This window comes from Anarhichas minor, unplaced genomic scaffold, assembly GCF_050575085.1.
Source record: "Anarhichas minor isolate MPS153535 unplaced genomic scaffold, ASM5057508v1 ptg000004l, whole genome shotgun sequence".
NCBI lineage: Eukaryota > Metazoa > Chordata > Actinopteri > Perciformes > Anarhichadidae > Anarhichas > Anarhichas minor.
In genome coordinates, this window is record NW_027466450.1 from 4,913,381 (window position 1) to 4,931,130 (window position 17,750).

The 17,750-nt window shown below is 39.8% G+C and overlaps 1 pseudogene; it reads left to right on the forward strand.

Annotated features, from left to right (window-relative positions):
- Positions 1–2,672: 2,672 nt before the first annotated feature.
- LOC142966836 (nectin-1-like) lies at positions 2,673–16,096 on the forward strand (annotated as a pseudogene).
- Positions 16,097–17,750: the final 1,654 nt, after the last annotated feature.

The following is a 17,750-nucleotide window of genomic DNA, read 5'->3' on the forward strand; positions in this document are numbered from 1 at the left end:
CATTCTCATAGAACACAGTTAGTTATCTTTGTGAACAGGCAAGGGAGAACTCTTCTTCTGCACAACAGAGACACGGTGAAGTTCAACAAAGTTCAGAGCAAAATGACTTATGCATGAATACAATATACTGAGTAGAAATATATAGTATGTAAAAAAATACCATTACATTGACTTGCAATGTTTCAAGTAACGCACCAGTGTTTCAATGAGGCGTTAAAGAGGACGAATGCCAGCAAGTAAACATGGTAGAAATGAGCATGTATGCAATGCAGGAATTAAAAATCAAGAACAAATGGTTGAAGTGAGTGATTGTAGTGACTACAATAAGTCTTTTAATGTTATGAGAGTATTGTATTAAGACAAACTTGAAAAAACCTGCATCTATCCTTTAATAGTGTGTGTGTAATAAATGTTTGTTCACAAGCCTTAAAGCTAAACTGTCCTTTATTTCTGGCTTTTAATTCGTAGACAAAAATGGTCGTGTAGAGATGCAACCAATTCACTTAAAAAAAACTTCGAGACAATCTTATTTTTTTAACAATTTAATAAAGAAATTAAATCAAGAAGAATATGGAAAACTTACAGCATATGTTGCAAATTAATTAAATATATGCACATAATAATTCACAGAATTCGAGAAGATACATTTTTTGCAGCAATTACATTACACAGATAATAGTAAGTTAGACAGCTTCTTTGTAATATATTTCTATCAGACTCTTGAAAGCCAAATCTGGATCTCAGTACTTTGTTCATCACATTACGATCCATAATCAACCAGTTAATTCATGTTAAATACAACATTCAAAAAAAACGTGGAAGTCCATGTTTTGATCTTTAAAGGCCAACAGCAGCAGGAATAAACAGAACTATCAGGGTTCATTTGTGCAAAATGTTTTCAACATAGAATAAATATAAAAGCTGAGAGGGAAGTGATTGTCAATCAGTTCTGTTATTGTTAGAAAAACAAAACAGAAGAGGCTGACCATCACACCCGGAGGAAGTCGAGGACAACAATACATTGTTAAAAGTCTTCGTTGTGCATTATGGTTGCCATACCAAAATAATACAATTCTTAAAAAAGTAAAACTCTGCCCACTGACACATCTGGATTGTGATTGGCTGGAAGATGTGTGGTCACTTTTAGTAACTGGACATTAAACTGGACGCCTTTGACTCATGTGTTTGCATTTCTGAATTAGAAAGAGAACAACACTGAGGCTCAGATAAAGAGCTGTGTGCTATGGTTATTTCTGTAACCACCACCATGCATACATTTAAAGAAAAAATAGCTTCTCAGTGAGAAACCACACAAATTAAATTTAAAATGTGTTTGATAGTTGTGTAAATCTAGACGTCCAACCCAATTAACGGTCGGAGAAGAATGACTTGTTAAACAACGTTAGCTGGGATGAAGCTGGGGATGATTTCAACTACTTAGCTACATGTAGTTAAAGCATTAATAATCCATTATATAGTTGATTTATACTTTGGATTTATAATGTGCACATTCCTTTGATGATTAAAACTAAATGTACACAACATATTAAACTGTAACATAATTCACAGATGCTGTAAGAAGGAAGTGTGACGACTGAGGAAGTCCACAATAATCAGGTTCCTTTTTTATCCAGGAAGTCTCCTATTGAGCCTGATGGGAAACATTTACTGAATCAACTCACCTGTGACACTGAGGTGACATGTCCTTGATCTCCCACCATAACCTGTACTCACTCCACACACGTGAACACCAGAGTCATCAGTCCTGAGTCTGGACATGTAAAGTCTGAGTCGTCCTTCTATGAGGACGTCTTTGTCAAAGTGAACTCGTACTGCAAACTGTTGATGCTGAGACTCCGGGACCTCGACCCCTTCATGTAGATGAAACAGGACGAAGGGCCTGAGAACAGTTCACAGTTCACAGAAGATAAAAGGGGAGTTGAGGGTTTGTTCTGGTTGAGAACGTCCATTCCAGCGTGATGTTGTGGTTCTCCTCTGACTGATAGGACCTCTGTGTCACATTCACTACAAATGATCCTGCTGAGGAGACAGAGAGGATGCACTGCTCGCATGTTGGATGCTTCCCCAAGATGAATAGAAGGCTATTCAGATATGAACAAGCTGTTCCTCCCTCTCTTTACTGTACTACCCACTCTGCTTTGTAAGGAATGAAGGTGTCTCCCTTTCATCTCCTGCTCCCAATACTGTTGCCTCTCCTGGTTTATTTTTTTCCAAACAATTTTATTTTGAAATAGTCTTACTTCCGGGTCACCTGGTGTCTCTCTTCAAAAGAAAAAACAAAAAAGGGATTTACAGGGATCTGTCTTTGGTGCTCTCGTATTTCTCTCGTATTTTGGTATTCAGGCAACAAAAACGTGAAAAGGCTGTGCTTTTCCGTTTTTGGTTTAAAACGGAAAACGAAAGAAAAAAACATGGTATTTCTGTGTTTTCCGTTAAACGATCAAACAGACTCTAATCGCACAGACCAGATTGGCTGGCTGACTGTTTTTCGGGGTGGAGGCTGGTTTTACCTCAGAGTAGAGGAAGAGTGGATCAGCTACAGTAAACACAGGAACTAGGAGCAGCTGCTGCGCATGACCTCGTTATTTTACAGACAGAGCGCAGCCTCGAACGAGCCTTTGATGGATGGAGCGCGCACATTCTCTGTTTAACGTTAAATATAAGCTATGGATGACGTGTTTCTTCAGGAGTACCACGATGCTTTTACTGGTGTTCACGTTCATCCTGAGCACAGATGTAGAAGGTATGTAGTCGAGGCGAAATGCTTCTTTTTCTTTAAGAACTGACGTCAACGCTACAATTAGCCTTGAATGACGCACACATAGAAGATAAATAGAAATGTCAATAAATACAATAGAAAAATACAAATCACAGAGGCGAAGACAGAAATGTTTTGCAAATTTGCTCAAAGGCAGGAGAATAACGGCATATTTTCTTAGCCGAACAAAAGGTTTGACTAGTTTAAAAATAGTCGAGTTAAGTTTCATCCGTGTTGTGGAAGACTGACAACATTAACATTGGGGGGACTTTTGACATTTTATTTGACAATAACTGAATAATCAGGTGTTAACACCTGCCTCGTGGCAGACAAAAGAGGGCACACACCGAGTCAGAATGCAAACAACAACCCGACGATGAACTAATTAACTGAAGCATGATCATGATATGTAAAGATAGGAACTGCTCAGTACAGGGTTGTGTTTGTAACGTGTTGATGAGTTATAGTTAAGTTTAGAAAACCAAAAGTCCTTTAATGCTAGTCCAACACACGTGCCCAAACAAAGACCCTGGAAACTCCCCCTTCTTCCCAATCTATTCACAGTGTTCACGTCACGTGGCTTTGCATGGTGACCCATCTTAAAAACTGTTTGAAAAACAATGAGATTTGGCAAAGCTGCATCCGCTGTCTGTACTGCTGTATTTTATGATCTCTGTCAGATGAGCATAACAGTGTTTATGACAAATTATATATTTACTATTCAGTCCATTCAAAGCATATCCCCAACACATATGCTGCTGTGATGCTCGGCTGCCTGTACGGCTCCTGCTACACCTTGAATCTGAACTTTAAATAAATATAGAAATATCTCTCTCACTGTACAGTAGTGCCGGAGTTGTCTCAAAACCTGTGGGAATAAAAAGAATAACGCAGTGAAACAAACAGCCAAAACTACTTCTGTTTGTTGTAACCACAATGTAATGTATATTTATATAATACTATTTGTATTTATTGTAACAGCTGCAGTTATTTCCATCGGCAATAGATAGACGGTGCGTCCAATCAGCGAGAAGGAATCCTGTCCCAATACATATCTGCCTTTTCTGTTTTCAGTCTCAACTTAATGAAATTGTTTTTTATTTTTTGCTGTTGTGTTTCCTGAAATGTAGTGTTTTGTGAAATGTCGTCGTGTTTTCTGAATAGACATGTTTTGACCCTCAGGGCCACCATACCTATCATCCTTTGTCTCCACAATCACAAATTCAAGAGTGCAACGTGCAAATTATTGGTCTAATGTTTGCTGACGTTAATTTATTGGACAGTAAAGTCTGTTGACGGATGGCGTTGCGTTACGGGACAAGTTGAGCCAGGTTCAGTGTCACTCCTCCGCTGTGCCAGCAAAGTGGTGTCATTGAGATGAATGTGAACGTTACACTGTTTAGAGTACGCCTAAACTACGTCTAAGTTTCCAAAACATCATTATTTTGCGGAAGACTCAAATTCCCCCTCTACTCTAAACTCAAAGCCAGCGTGGGTTTTTGCTCAGGGCTGATGTGAATGCTTCCATACACTCTGAACCACAATGTAATGTATATTTGCCTGATGAGATTTTCTGCACCTTACAGCTCTCCAGCTGACTGGCAGAAACATGATCGTGGTGCTAGGAGGGACGACCATCTTACCCTGCAAACTCATCGACGCTAAGGAGCCCGTCACCCAGATATCATGGCGGAAGGAACCTCAGACTGACAATTTCCTCACAATCTTGTCTGCTACTGGACCACTATTTATCAACGGACATGATAAACGATTTGAATTTATTGGGAACTTTAAGGACAACAATGGATCTCTACAGTTATCCAATATCACATTGACAGATGAAGCCACCTACATGTGCATCTTCACTTTGTTCCCCAGCGGAAATGTCCAGATGGAGATACATCTAAACCTGCTTGGTATAATGCATTGTATTAAACATGTGTGAGAGATAGAGAATAGTGTTGACCTTAATGCTCTCATGTTGACTTCTCTTATTCACTGTTACTCTCCTAGTGCCTCCGGTCACAAGCCTGAAGGATAATCATCCTACTTTGGGTGATGAAGAGGTTTCCCTCGTTACTTGCATGGCTGCTGGTTCCAAGCCTCCTGCAAAGGTGCAATGGCTCACTGATGCTTTGGGAGAAAAAGTGAGGCCAACAACCAACGTCACCCAGCATGCCAATGGTACGACGACCACAGTCAGCACGCTGTTTGGAGTTCCTGCCAGAGAAATCAACAATCACTTGGTCAAGTGTGTCGTCACCGGTCCAGCCATGTCAAAAGAAGAAAGCCTGCCCTTCAACATACAGATCTACTGTGAGTATACAAATATCACTTACTTACTTATAGTATAATAAATTAAATTAAATTATGTAGTTGATTATTCTTGTTCATTTTATCATTGTGGATCTAAGAGTTTATCAGTTATTAAATTGATTTAATTGTTTGAACAGTGGATAAAGACAGTTTGCATGTTCACTCCCACTTGTGTTCTCAGCTGTTTAGGCTGATTGGAGCTCTGCTGTGGCTGAAGGTGCTCAAAGCTATTCTCTGGGTGGACAGAGACTAGGGCAGACTCATTCACTAATACTTCTATAATAATAGAATACAATCATCTTTTCATTATTCAGGTACAATGAAATATCGCTACGGCAGTAAAAACAGAAAGAAAGTTAAATTAAAGTTACAGAGGAAGAGAGCCTTCTGTCTGTAATATTGTGTGTACAAAACATCTGTGAACTCTTAAGGATAATCAACAGTTTTAGTCGTGACATCCCTGCTGTTATGACCTCTCCCCTTGTCTCGTGGTTTTCTTACTTTGCAATACTGTTTCTTCATGTTTCTAAGCAGGGCAAGAAAGACAAGGGTCAGGACAAAGATGAGGACAGAATAAAGACAAAGAGCATCAGGCCAGGAAGTGAGAGAGCAAAACGCTTTCTCAGGTCATTGATCCAGGGAAGTAGAAGCGTAGGCAGTATTATAAGCTCGCTAGCTTTCTTGCTGGCTAGCTTGTGAGCCAGCTAACAACACAGCACATTGAGCACAGGCATACAGTAGCAGGGCTGGGCTGGAATGTTTGGCTGGAGTCTGGAGCCAAGTCGAGGTCCTTGAGATAAACATGCATTCATGATTGCACAGCTGCTCGCAATTTACAACATATCTGTGAAATTTGCAAGAAAAATGAGGAATGCCCCATTTTGGTTATCAGTGTGCTAAAGTCTATTTTCATAATAGAAGGCCTAAACTAAAACACCTATTATCTAATCTAGCTATGCAGCAAATAATCTCTTGTCTGTCTGTGTGTGGGAAAGTCCTTTGCATACCCTGAGAACTGTTCATTTCATACTTGGTGGGTGCGTTGCTGTGCAGTTCATTGACTGCAGTTCACTTTTTGATCCTTGATGCTGGATACTCTAACGTTACAACCGAAGTCTTCGTCACTTCACTGGAGTAAATGAGCAATCAAAGGCTGATAATGTGTTCAACTAATGAAATTAATCAGCTGCAGTATTTCGAGTGGTTACATTTCACACGTGATCCAGACTGCAGGGAACTGTACCAGAGCTCACTGGAGGTAAACACATAACCACTGTTTGTCATTTTGTGGTGGTCCACGCCTACATTTTTTGACTACCATCACCAGGGGAGTGTTCTCTAATCCACCCAAGAGGGAAAACGCCTTAAGATAACTGCAAGAATTGGAGCATAGAAGTTTATCTTTGGGAACAGTTCTGTAAGAGTACAAATTAAATCTATACTCAGAAGTCCACATACTAGCTTTCCAACGGCATCACATGAGCTTCAGTCAGCTGAGTTAAAGTGTCGTCACACAATGTGAGTGAGTAACTTGAGTCACGTTATAGCATGTGACTGGTTGCATCTTCAGCTTGGAGGTAATCAAAATCATCAACCAGGAATCAGTGGATGGTCGGAGAAAGATCCAGAAGCTGTTTCTGGACATGTTGGTGCCCTACGCTGGACATCCATTTGGGCCCTTAAGGGGATTGATCTTTGCATTATAATGTTTAATGATAATTGTATAATTCAAGGATATTTGAGTTCATTTTACTCCATCTCTTTTCACATAACCAAAGCATCACACTTAACTCTGAAAGCTAATAAGTGTTTTTTAAATTTAGATTATTTTGTTGCACTAGAGAAGAACATGAAAACAATTAAGACATTGACCAAACAAGAATTAAGACAGTATTGGAAACAAAAAGAATAACATGTTGTTGTTTTTTTCAAAAGACTACTTGGTGGAATTTGGTTGCCAAAGCAGAATGAAAAAGGACAACAACTCTATAACAGACAACAGGTCAATGCCAGTAACAAAACCAATGTGCACTGGAAGCTGTTTAGCAGCATAAATAGTACGCTGCCATCTTGTTGAGCACAATGTAGCCTTGGTTTTGGCAGTTTACTCACACGGACATCTCAACTCCTGTTCCTGGTGGAATTCCCCCTCCATCCCTCAATGCAAACAGGACACTGTTGATCCACCATTTGCATGAGACAATGACTAACTTTGTCTGCAGGCTCCGCCATGAAAGAATCCTGTATCCTGTTTCAACTGTCTATTGTCACTCATTTAAGCATTGCTGTGTGATCACCTTGACCTTGATTTACCACTCTGTCATAGTGTTGAGGAACAGATGCCTCTGAAAGTCAGACACCAGTGATCTCTCAAATGCAGCTAACTGAGGAGCTCTTACAGCTGTAGTGTTCAAGGTCTTTGTCAATTGTAGATATTTCTATATCTCTCCCCCCCCCCCCCTCCCTCCCTCCCAAGTATTTTAATCCAAAATGTCCTTGAAACTAATTAACATGTCAAACCAGGTGTCCTTGAAAGCAAGCCAACACTGTATCAGTACACGAGATCTTGATCCTCAATATTCTTCTGATATACTGTTAAGTATATTAATATTTTGTCAGTTACAGCAATAACACACCTCATTCCTTCTCCCTGTCTCTCGCAGTCTCACCCATTGAAGTGACCATCATTAAAAGATCGGAGGATTCATTTGAATGCGTGACAGAAGCCAACCCAAAAGCAGATGTTACCTGGAGCAGGTGCAGTGGCTTGAATGAACCGGTTTCAGTGCAAACAAAGCTGTGTTTATCTTTCACCTTGAAACATCGTTTGGTTTGTTTTACTCACAACCTTTGTACAAAGGTGAGAGGGTTGTTCCAAACATCATTTGTAAGTGCTCCGTTGTTTTACTTGAAATTGTAGAGACGCATAACAAAGAAACGTTTAAATGGCTTTGACATTTATTTTTAAAAAGTCATATTTAAAGCTTAGTGTGATGACTTGGCACATTAGCGGCACTCTGGAGAGGAAGTCAGAGACGGGAAGTCAAGAATTAATCTTTAGCTCGCTGCTGGTGTTCGCAGAAGAGTCATAGTAAGAAAACTTAACATTAACATTTGCCTTTTTTTGTAAATACCTCAGTCCATGCTGAAATTCCCTGAATAGTAGTAAAATGATATAATCTTTTCTTCTTTGACCTCTTTTGGTCACCAAACAACACCGTAAAACACACGGCACTATTTGAGAATGTATGGTATATTTACACGTATTAATTATTATCACAGAGAACTAGAGGTTTCAGCTTAGAGCTCTTCAGCGCAGGCTGTTCTGCCTTTTATGAGCTTTTATTGACTTACAGTGAGGCCGTTGCTAATAGAAACAATGTACATAAAACTAAAACGGGAAGCATGGACTGCAACCCTGTTATAGAATATTAGACGTTAGATGTCATCAGTCAGCTGCACCAAGAAAACAAAGATTATATAGACTTAGATAGACATTTTGCTTGTTAAATGTAAAAAAGAAAGCAAAGATATTTTGTAATATAGCAAAATCAGAATTTGTAACCACAGCCAATAGTGTAGTACCGTCATTAAATCGCTAGCTTATTCCTCAGACCGTGGCGCCATTTCTTGATTTTCGTACCTTTTGTTGTTGCTTAATACATTAATACTATTTCTCATTTAAATGTTAATCTTCAATCATCACACTGTATGTGTGTTGTAGCATTACAGAATGATGATCATAAATCAATGAATTTAGGACTTTGGGTCACATTTCTGGCCACCAGGTGATCGTAAGTCCATCATTCAGTTTCTTTTCAGCTCTGTTTTTGATCTCCAACTTCTATATACAAAATATTTGTATATGTCCAGTATATTTTCAGTTTTTTCCTGTCATGCAAGCAAGCGCCATCAGTGAAAACGGGTCCGCAACTCACTTTTGGGTCGTGACCCACCAGTTGAGAATTACTGGTTTACATGATATTCACCTTTGTTTCTTTAAAACACATTTAATACTTGACTTATTTCTTTACAGGGCTTGTATAAAGGGAGTTAAGTAGTTTATGAATATGATATATGAGTTTACAGTTGATTACAATTACTAAAAAGTATTGTGCAGGTTTGTGTCTTTTTGCGAGTTACATTTGTCTTCTTGCTTCTTATCAGTACTTTTTTTTAAACTGGGGTTTCGGAGAATACTGCATCGAACAGTTCGTTGAGCATAAACTTGCTCGTAGCTCGCGTGCCATTTATGGAGGCTCGCGCCCATGGTGCCACCCGCGACTATAAACAAAGCTTTATTGGATTTATGTGTCAGCAAAGAAGAGTTTTATTCATCAGCAGCTTAGGTGGTGGGGTCGTTCGCTGAACTACTGTTTCCAAAGCCAAGAGTGAACTTGGAACCTCAACTTTTAGGCCAAAATGGACAAGAAGTTGTTAATGGGCAAACTCCATCTGCCGATGAAGATCATGTGATTAAAAAAGCTACCAAATGGACCATGTGGTCAGAATACATAATGATGTGTGATGAGATATTTAGCCACAGTTTACTGTTTATCATTAGTCTGCTCTTCACACTCAGACCTTCTCCTCCTACCAATGCTGCCTGTGAGGTTAGAAAACACAATCATAAATTGAAGAAATAGTTTGGAAAATCACGACGCGTTAACTGGTGAGCTTCTGAGGTGCTGGTAGGCAGAAGGGATTAAGAACTAATTATTCAAATTTGGCAAAACTCAACATGTTTCTGACTTATGTTTGTAAGTCTTTATTTAGCTGTCTGCTGAGCCTTGTTTGTCTGTTTCAGATCCGAGCAGTCGATGCCTCAGTCTACCGTCAGAGTAGAGCGTGCAACGCTACAGTTTCTGAGCATGACCTCTGACCTGAATGGCCTCTACCAGTGTGAAGCATCGAACCTATATGGAAGAAAACACAGCTACATGTATGTGCATGTGACTTCTGGTGAGTTCAGGTGTGATTTGGCTTTGTGTTTTTGTCAATTGTGTTAGTGTGTTCTTTACATTTGTTCCTGTTCTGTGTTTCTGTGTTTGAGTCTGTTGTGGATGTTGTTTGATTCTGTTGTTATTTTTTGTGTCTCTGAATTTAAAAAAGAAAAGAAAAAGAGAGATTGCACCCAAATGAATTGATATAGGTAAACCTATGGGCTCCTGTGGAGAAGCTCGTACATCAACGCCTGCAGTTGAATCTTAGCATGTATTTGAAAACCAGGACACACTGGAGAATTTAATATACATCACATTTGGCTGTGGAATGCCTTTTGTATCCGTCCAGAAGCTGAAAAAAGCTGACTTGAGCCTGCTTACCCAGCAACCCGGACAATTGGAAGGAAACGCTACCCACCCAATAAATCACAGGAAATGATTCAAGTCTACGAATAAAACTGCCTAAAAGTCAAAGCATGTCTTGACAACGGCATCCCGACCGCAGCAATGTTGCAGAAGCGTAGCGCAGACCATCTGGTTCCCCTCCAGGTTAACATTGTTAGCTCTCTTTAAAAAAGAAACACAAACACGGGGAACCTGCTTCCACTAGTTAATGATGTTGGGAGATGTTTTTTACAGCAGACATTTTGGCTTGTTGGAGCAGGAGAAGCTCAGCTGCGCTGGTATTATTGATATTATTAAAACTGACTCATTTAGATGAGCATGTCTCAGGGTCCTGGTATTGGGCTCCCTCACAGTCCTGGCTGGAAACTAGATGGAACTGAGCCTTCATATATATCATTTCCTAATTAGTCAAGAGAATAAAACATACTAAATAAATACATATGAAAATGTTAATTACACATTATATTAATGTATGGTACAATATATCTAAGCATTTAAAAGAATGCATTACAACGTGTCTGTATGCTATGATCCTTTCAAGAGTCTTACTCCACTACACATCAAAGTGAAGTATGACCAAGTTGCACACTGAAATTTAAAGCTGGACATTCGATCAATCATCGATCAGTAAATCACTAATCACAGAGACAAATTGTTGCTCATTAAAGCAGCCAGAAACACACAGTAACCAGGTATTATTTCCTCTCTGTGCATTAAAAACCCAGAGCTCCTAGTCTGACCGTATCTGAGAGGAGCTGAGAGGCCACTGGTTTGTCACAAACTGGGTAGAATAAACTACATTTGACTAGAATGCATATCAGTTGTTCCTGTTACTGTATTCTTCTTGTGTCCTGTCTCCCTACAGGAACCTGCCCTGCATGTTGGATCTTATTTTGGCTTTTGCTTTTCATGATCGCCATTGGAGTCGCTGCATTGTGGTACTCGTATAAAACCGGGAAATGTCTAAGGTACCGAGTACAGTAGCACTGCACACACTTAAGTTTAATATACAGTACGACTGCTAAGTATATAAAGGTATGTTTTATATATTATGGAAATGTTTTATTGTGTGTTAACTGGGGACAGGAGAGAAGAGGACACAGGTGGAGGGAAGTTGAATGTCCTAACAGCTTCTAGCACACATGAAGAAGAAGCAGCAGCAGCAGAACCACTACAACCTGAGGTAGACGAAAAATATATAATATTTAATTTGTTAGAGTGCATTCAGGCTGTTTTATTACCCTCAAGTTATTAACCTTATTATTACAGGTTTTTTATATTGTGCCTTAATATAAACTACAACAACTATCTCTATTATTTTGTATAAGAGTTTGTTTTCTGTATTACAGCTGTTTTTTTCAGTTTCGTGCCTTTCTTAAATGTTCTTTCAGCAGATGTGTTAAAACTCTTTGCAGACCCATTTAGAATTAAGTGCATGATTTTAATCAAATGTCTCAAATTGTCTGCCATAGGCATCTCATTGATATGCGTGGAAGCAACAAGCTGGAAGACAGTTGGCTTATTGTGCAGGCCGCTAACATTCCTGAAGCAGCTGGTTCCTGAACAGATGCAGCTCTACAAGACAACATCTACTGCTAATACCAATGATGCCATTAAATGCCATGCAACAGAAGTAACAAAATGAAGATTGACGATTGAAAACTGTAAGTAGAGTTGTCAAGCATAAGTTGTAACAGTGTTATCTATTAGGGCGTGGCTTTAACCGTTTGTGGCAGCTTCATCATTTACAGCATGTTTTCCCACCAACAGCATTAACTGCTGATGATAGCAGGATTATGAAGCATGTTTTCATGCACACAAGAAACTTGGTGACTGGCCAAGAAATGATTCATGAGAAATTTGAATAGAAAAACTTGAGATTATGGAATGAAAACCTGCGAGTATCGTGAAAAGAACACGTGCAAATAGACAAAACACAGATAAATTAAGCAACACATTTCTCTACTTGCGTTTGTTTTCACTAATTGCAGTGCTTCTAAAGTGGTGATGATTCATTTTAATTAATTTTACTTTGTTTGTGACCTGTGCTTTTAAAGTGGAGAAGATCTTATATTCAGAGTGTTCTGCATTCAACTCTCTGCCACCATAGAATACAGTTTAAAACTGAAACTACTGTTTGTATAATGACTGGACATACGACACACACTTTATTTTGCAGATGTGTTTTCTTTGTATTTAAACTTTGTGTTAATCTGTACCATGATGGGTCTGTAAATTATCCCAAAATAGGGCAAATCAGTAACCTAGATGACAAGTACAGAAATGACCCACCACGATTTGGAGAAATAACATTTTCTATTAGACTACTGCCTCCTGTAGAATCTGCTGAGTTTGGTTTATGACTTTGGTTGTTTTATTAGATTGTTGCTTAGAGATTTGTCATTGACTCGTATTCATCCGAGACAACATTTGGTGTCTGTCTAATTCTTTACATACTTTCAGATTTGTCTATATTTCTCAAGTGTTATTCCATTATCTTAGTTTTCCATTACATTTTCTCATGAATTATTTCCTGAACCTCATGCCATGCATATATATGTATATATTGTCCTTCATTTCATCGACACCACCCAAAGACAGTATAGAAGAAGTGGACGTAGTCACCGTGACATCACCCATTGATTCGAGGACTACGGTTTTGAAGCCTCGCGTTTGACATTTCGTCCGTCGCCATCTTGGTTTTCGGCTGTCGCCATCTTTTTTTTTTTTGCAGTAATTTAGTACAACCCATCGCTGAATAAGACATTTTAGGCGACCAAAATGTTACAATTAACTTTCTTGAACTGAAAACGCACACATGGCTGCGACCTTCATTCACAACGTAGCCACATCCTAAAACATACCTACTGCTGTATCATCTATTTTACTCTAAATGGAAACATAATTTACAAAAAGAACACCATAAAGAGGACCTGAAACTAGAGACTGAAACAATATCATGTTTACAGGTTTTAAATAAAGTGAGAAGAAGGGTGATTTCCTCATATACTTTCATACAATCTGACTTAGTTTTGCAACCAGAGGAGTTGCCCGCTGATGGCCATTAGAAAAATGCAAGTTTAAGACACTTGGGCCGCCTGGCACCACTTGCTGTGGTGATATTTTTGTAGTGTGTCACAAAATATTGTCCCGACAATGTTTACGGTGACACTATAACCTTTGACTGCTGACATCTCTTTACAGAGGACACACATTAGTCAGTAGCTTTACTCTATTTTGGAATTCCTTCTAAAGGAGTGTATCTGAGTCATCACTTATCTCACATGGTTCTTTGTTTTGGTTATTATTTGTAATAACAATGCCAGCCAGGCAGGCTTTCATCTTTCCAACATTAGTGTTACTCGGTCGTATTTTGATATCTGTGGTTACTGTATAATGTAAAACCGATTGAACTCAAAAGTCAGCAACAGGATTTTATGACATATTCAACTTTGGTGAAAGTCAAAATGAAGCTCATTCTGGGGGATCCCGAGGCGTTCCCAGGCCAGCTGGGAGATGTAATCTCTCCAGCGTGTTCTGGGTCTTCCCCGGGGTCTCTTCCCAGTTGGACGTGCCTGGAAAACCTCCAGTGGGAGGCGTCCAGGAGGCATCCTAATTAGATGCCCGAACCACCTCAGCTGACTCCTTTCGACGCGAAGGAGTAGCGGCTCGACTCCAAGCTCCCTCCTGATGACCGAGCTCCTTACCCTATCTCTAAGGCTGAGCCCGGCCACCCTACGGAGGAAGCTCATTTCGGCCGCTTGTAGCCGCGACCTTGTCCTTTCGGTCACGACCCAGAGTTCGTGACCATAGGTGAGGGTAGGAACGTAGACCGAGTGGTAAATTGAGAGCTTTGCCTTCCGGCTCAGCTCCCTCTTCACCAAGACGGTCCGGTGCAGCGCCTGCTTTACTGCTGCAGCTGCACCGATCCGTCTGTCGATCTCCCGCTCCATCTTACCCTCACTCGTGAACAAGACCCCGAGATACTTAAACTCCTTCGCTTGAGGTAGGCACTACGTCCCCACCTGGAGGGAGGAGCTGGAACATGTTGCCGGTGAGAGGGAGGTCTGGGTCGGCCTGCTTGACCTACTGCCACCGCGACCCGACCCCGGATAAGCGGTGGAAAATGGATGGATGGAAAATGAAGCTCTATGTTACAAACACTGCAAAACGATTTTTCTATAATTTTAAAAGTTGCACTTCATCTCCAAAATGTCTGTTTTTGTTTCTGTATGTCAACAACTTAACTGATCAGAGAAGAGAACACTCATCCTGGTCCACAGCGGGTATGTTCATGTTTAGACCAAGGCTCATTCTTTATTCAGTGCAGTGAAACCTGTGTTAAGCTGTTGGACTAAGAGTCTACAGCCATGCTAGCAGCTCCGTGAGCCTGTGCTCAATGCTGATGAACTATGCTAACATGATCACAATGTTAATATGCTGCTGTTTAGTGTGTTCGACTGGCAATCCCTTAATGGTGCTAGCATGGCTAAAAATGATTATTCGGGGTGAAAAAGTAATATTACATTTGTAATCAATCAGTTACTGTCAAGCCAATTCTCCCTGACCCAAAAATATCTTTCTTTTTTTCTGTGTGTGTGTGTGTGTGTGTGTGGGGGTGTGTTTGCTCTAGTCACCTTTAGGTAACATTTCACCGTTTTTGTTGCTGTTTATGGTAAACATTTCTTTTTTTCAAAATGAAAATTCTGCCCCTTTTTTTGTTGATCAGTGTTGATGGTAAATGTTGTCCATTAAAGCAATAAATCTCTTAGTTCGTGCTATATTGACCAAGAAAGCTACCTCTACCAGAAGGCATTGCGCTCAAGCTACTGACGCGCAGCCACAAGATAGAGTAGCCGAGTTGTGCCTATACCTTTGCAGGTAATAAAATAAAAACATGGAGGCTGCTTAGAACCAACCAGCGTGAACCAAGGAGACAGAAACTATTTAATATCGTCCATATTGTCAACAGCAGTGTCACTCCTTCCATTTTTAGCTTTCTGGAGAGCCCTGCTGCATTTCTCCAGCGGTATATGGTTTGAATAAAGACGACTGAAATCTGAGTCAGCCAAAACACTGAAAACGGTATCCCGGTCCATAACATCCTCTGTACTTATATTTTGGGATGCCATTTAAACTGTTGGAAATGTAACGAGTTGCAATACAAGCGAAGAGAAGGAAGTTCTGTTGTTGTGCATTGATTTTTTAAAAGTTTTATTCACACAATAGAACTTACAGCAGGTCTAGAGGTAAGCGCCCCCTTGCCGGCTACACAGAGAGGAACAAGCTGAATTAGTTTGTAGTTCTTCCTCCCGCTACGTCACTAGATGCAGAAAGTACAATCGATTTTGGAGCAGGGGAAGTCAGCTATCTCGGTCAATATGTCCCACTGAGGAACTTATTAGTTAAATCGACAACATTTCCCGTTAACACTGATTGGACATCCCCATGAAAAGTCCCGAATCTCTTTTAATAGTTTAGATGTGTTGTAATGGTTTATGTATTTATTTTAAGTTACTGTTGTAGTAGTTAGTGGAAGCAGTAGTTCTCACGTTGATGTAAAATTTGTTTTGTTGAGAATTATGTCTTTTGTTGCGGTGTTCAACTTGTCATAATTCTTTCCTGTGCACTAATTAAAGCTAAGTAAACATTACGGAAGCCTCCATTATTTCTATAGTTACAGTGTGTACACGTATATGGTAAGTCAAACAGTGCTAGAACTGTACACTCACAGTTTTCAGGATGACTGAACGAATAAACAGCCACAGTAAAAACGAAGCTTCCTGACTCAGTTATGACCATGTGGATGGAAGTAGCAGCTGTCATAAGACCAGTCCCATGGAAACAAAAATATCCCATGTGTTGAGACAGGAAGTAATGGTTTTATTTAGCTCCTACTTTGTCTGTCTTGTGAATGTGACTTCAAACTTAAGAGAAAAAATAGAATTTTCCGCTTTGATTATTTATTTAAGGCTTGTGAACAAACAGTGATCACAACACATTTATTACACACACACACACACACACACACTATTAAAGGATAGATGCAGTTTTTTTCAAGTTTGTCTTAATACAATACTCTCATAACATTAAAAGACTTATTGTACTCACTACAATCACTCACTTCAACCATTCTTTCTTGATTCTTAATTCCTGCATTCTATACATGCTCATTTCTACCATGTTTACTTGCTGGCATTCGTCCTCTTTAACGCCTTATTGAAACACTGGTGCGTTACTTGAAACATTGCATGTCAATCAGATAAACATTGGAAACCAACGGATGTAAATTGCACAACCCTGAAGATGGCTCGAGTAGATGTTTTCACCTCGTGGGTGTGTTTTAGTTTGAAGTTTGGTCCACACTTGAGACACTGAGTCAGGATATCTTTAAATCATCTGTTTCTTGTGAGTGCAATACCACATGACTGGAGTACCCCTCGAAGCTTAGCTACTGTTATAAAGGCCACACCACTTGGACTATTCCAACTCCCCTCTAAGAGTGGTATGTTCCGTCGCCCCAGTAGTTAATGAAGGCCACAAGAGTTTTTTCTGAGTTCTAGTAGTTAGGCCAATTAATCCCTGAATAGGTGTTACTGCCTTTGCGCGACTGTTGCGTGCGTCCATTGAACTGTAAGTACATTTAGTTACATATTGCTATGGTGTATGTACAGTATTCATCCCTGTTTTAGGGATTCTTGTTCAGTTTCATTTCTGTTACTGCTGGTCATGCTAATTAGGCTCACTTAACAAGCAATTGTGTGTCTGCTGTGTTAGCTTCCACCTGTGTAGAGCCTGATCTACCGTCACTACATTCAATGTGCCTGTTTGGTCATTACTCGTTTGTAAACTTAATGTGTTGCTGAAATCATATTAAGTCTGTTAGTATTTGTTGTAGTCACAGTCTGTAGTCTTGGTGTCCTACCTGTGGGTTATATCACTAAATGTATTGATGGTTAATAGCTGTTGGTTAGCTACTCCCTGTAATGAGATGATTTAGTGTAGGTAGATGTCACCATTGTGGCCTCAATGGTTCCACCTTGTGGCCTTGCTAAGCATAGAGGCGCATGCCATGTCATTCCTTACAATGATTGGGGTTTTTTCTTTTGTTTATTCTTCCTATTTCAGAAACCATTTATTTCTGTACACCCTGTCAAGCCAAACTCAGCAATACAGTTTTCTATGTGGAACTACTGGACTATTTGTGATTTGACCAGTCACTTCAGTGGTGGGTGGGGATTTTCCGAAACCTAAACCACCACCCGCCTCTTTCCTTTTAACTACCATTATTCACAAACATTCACTAA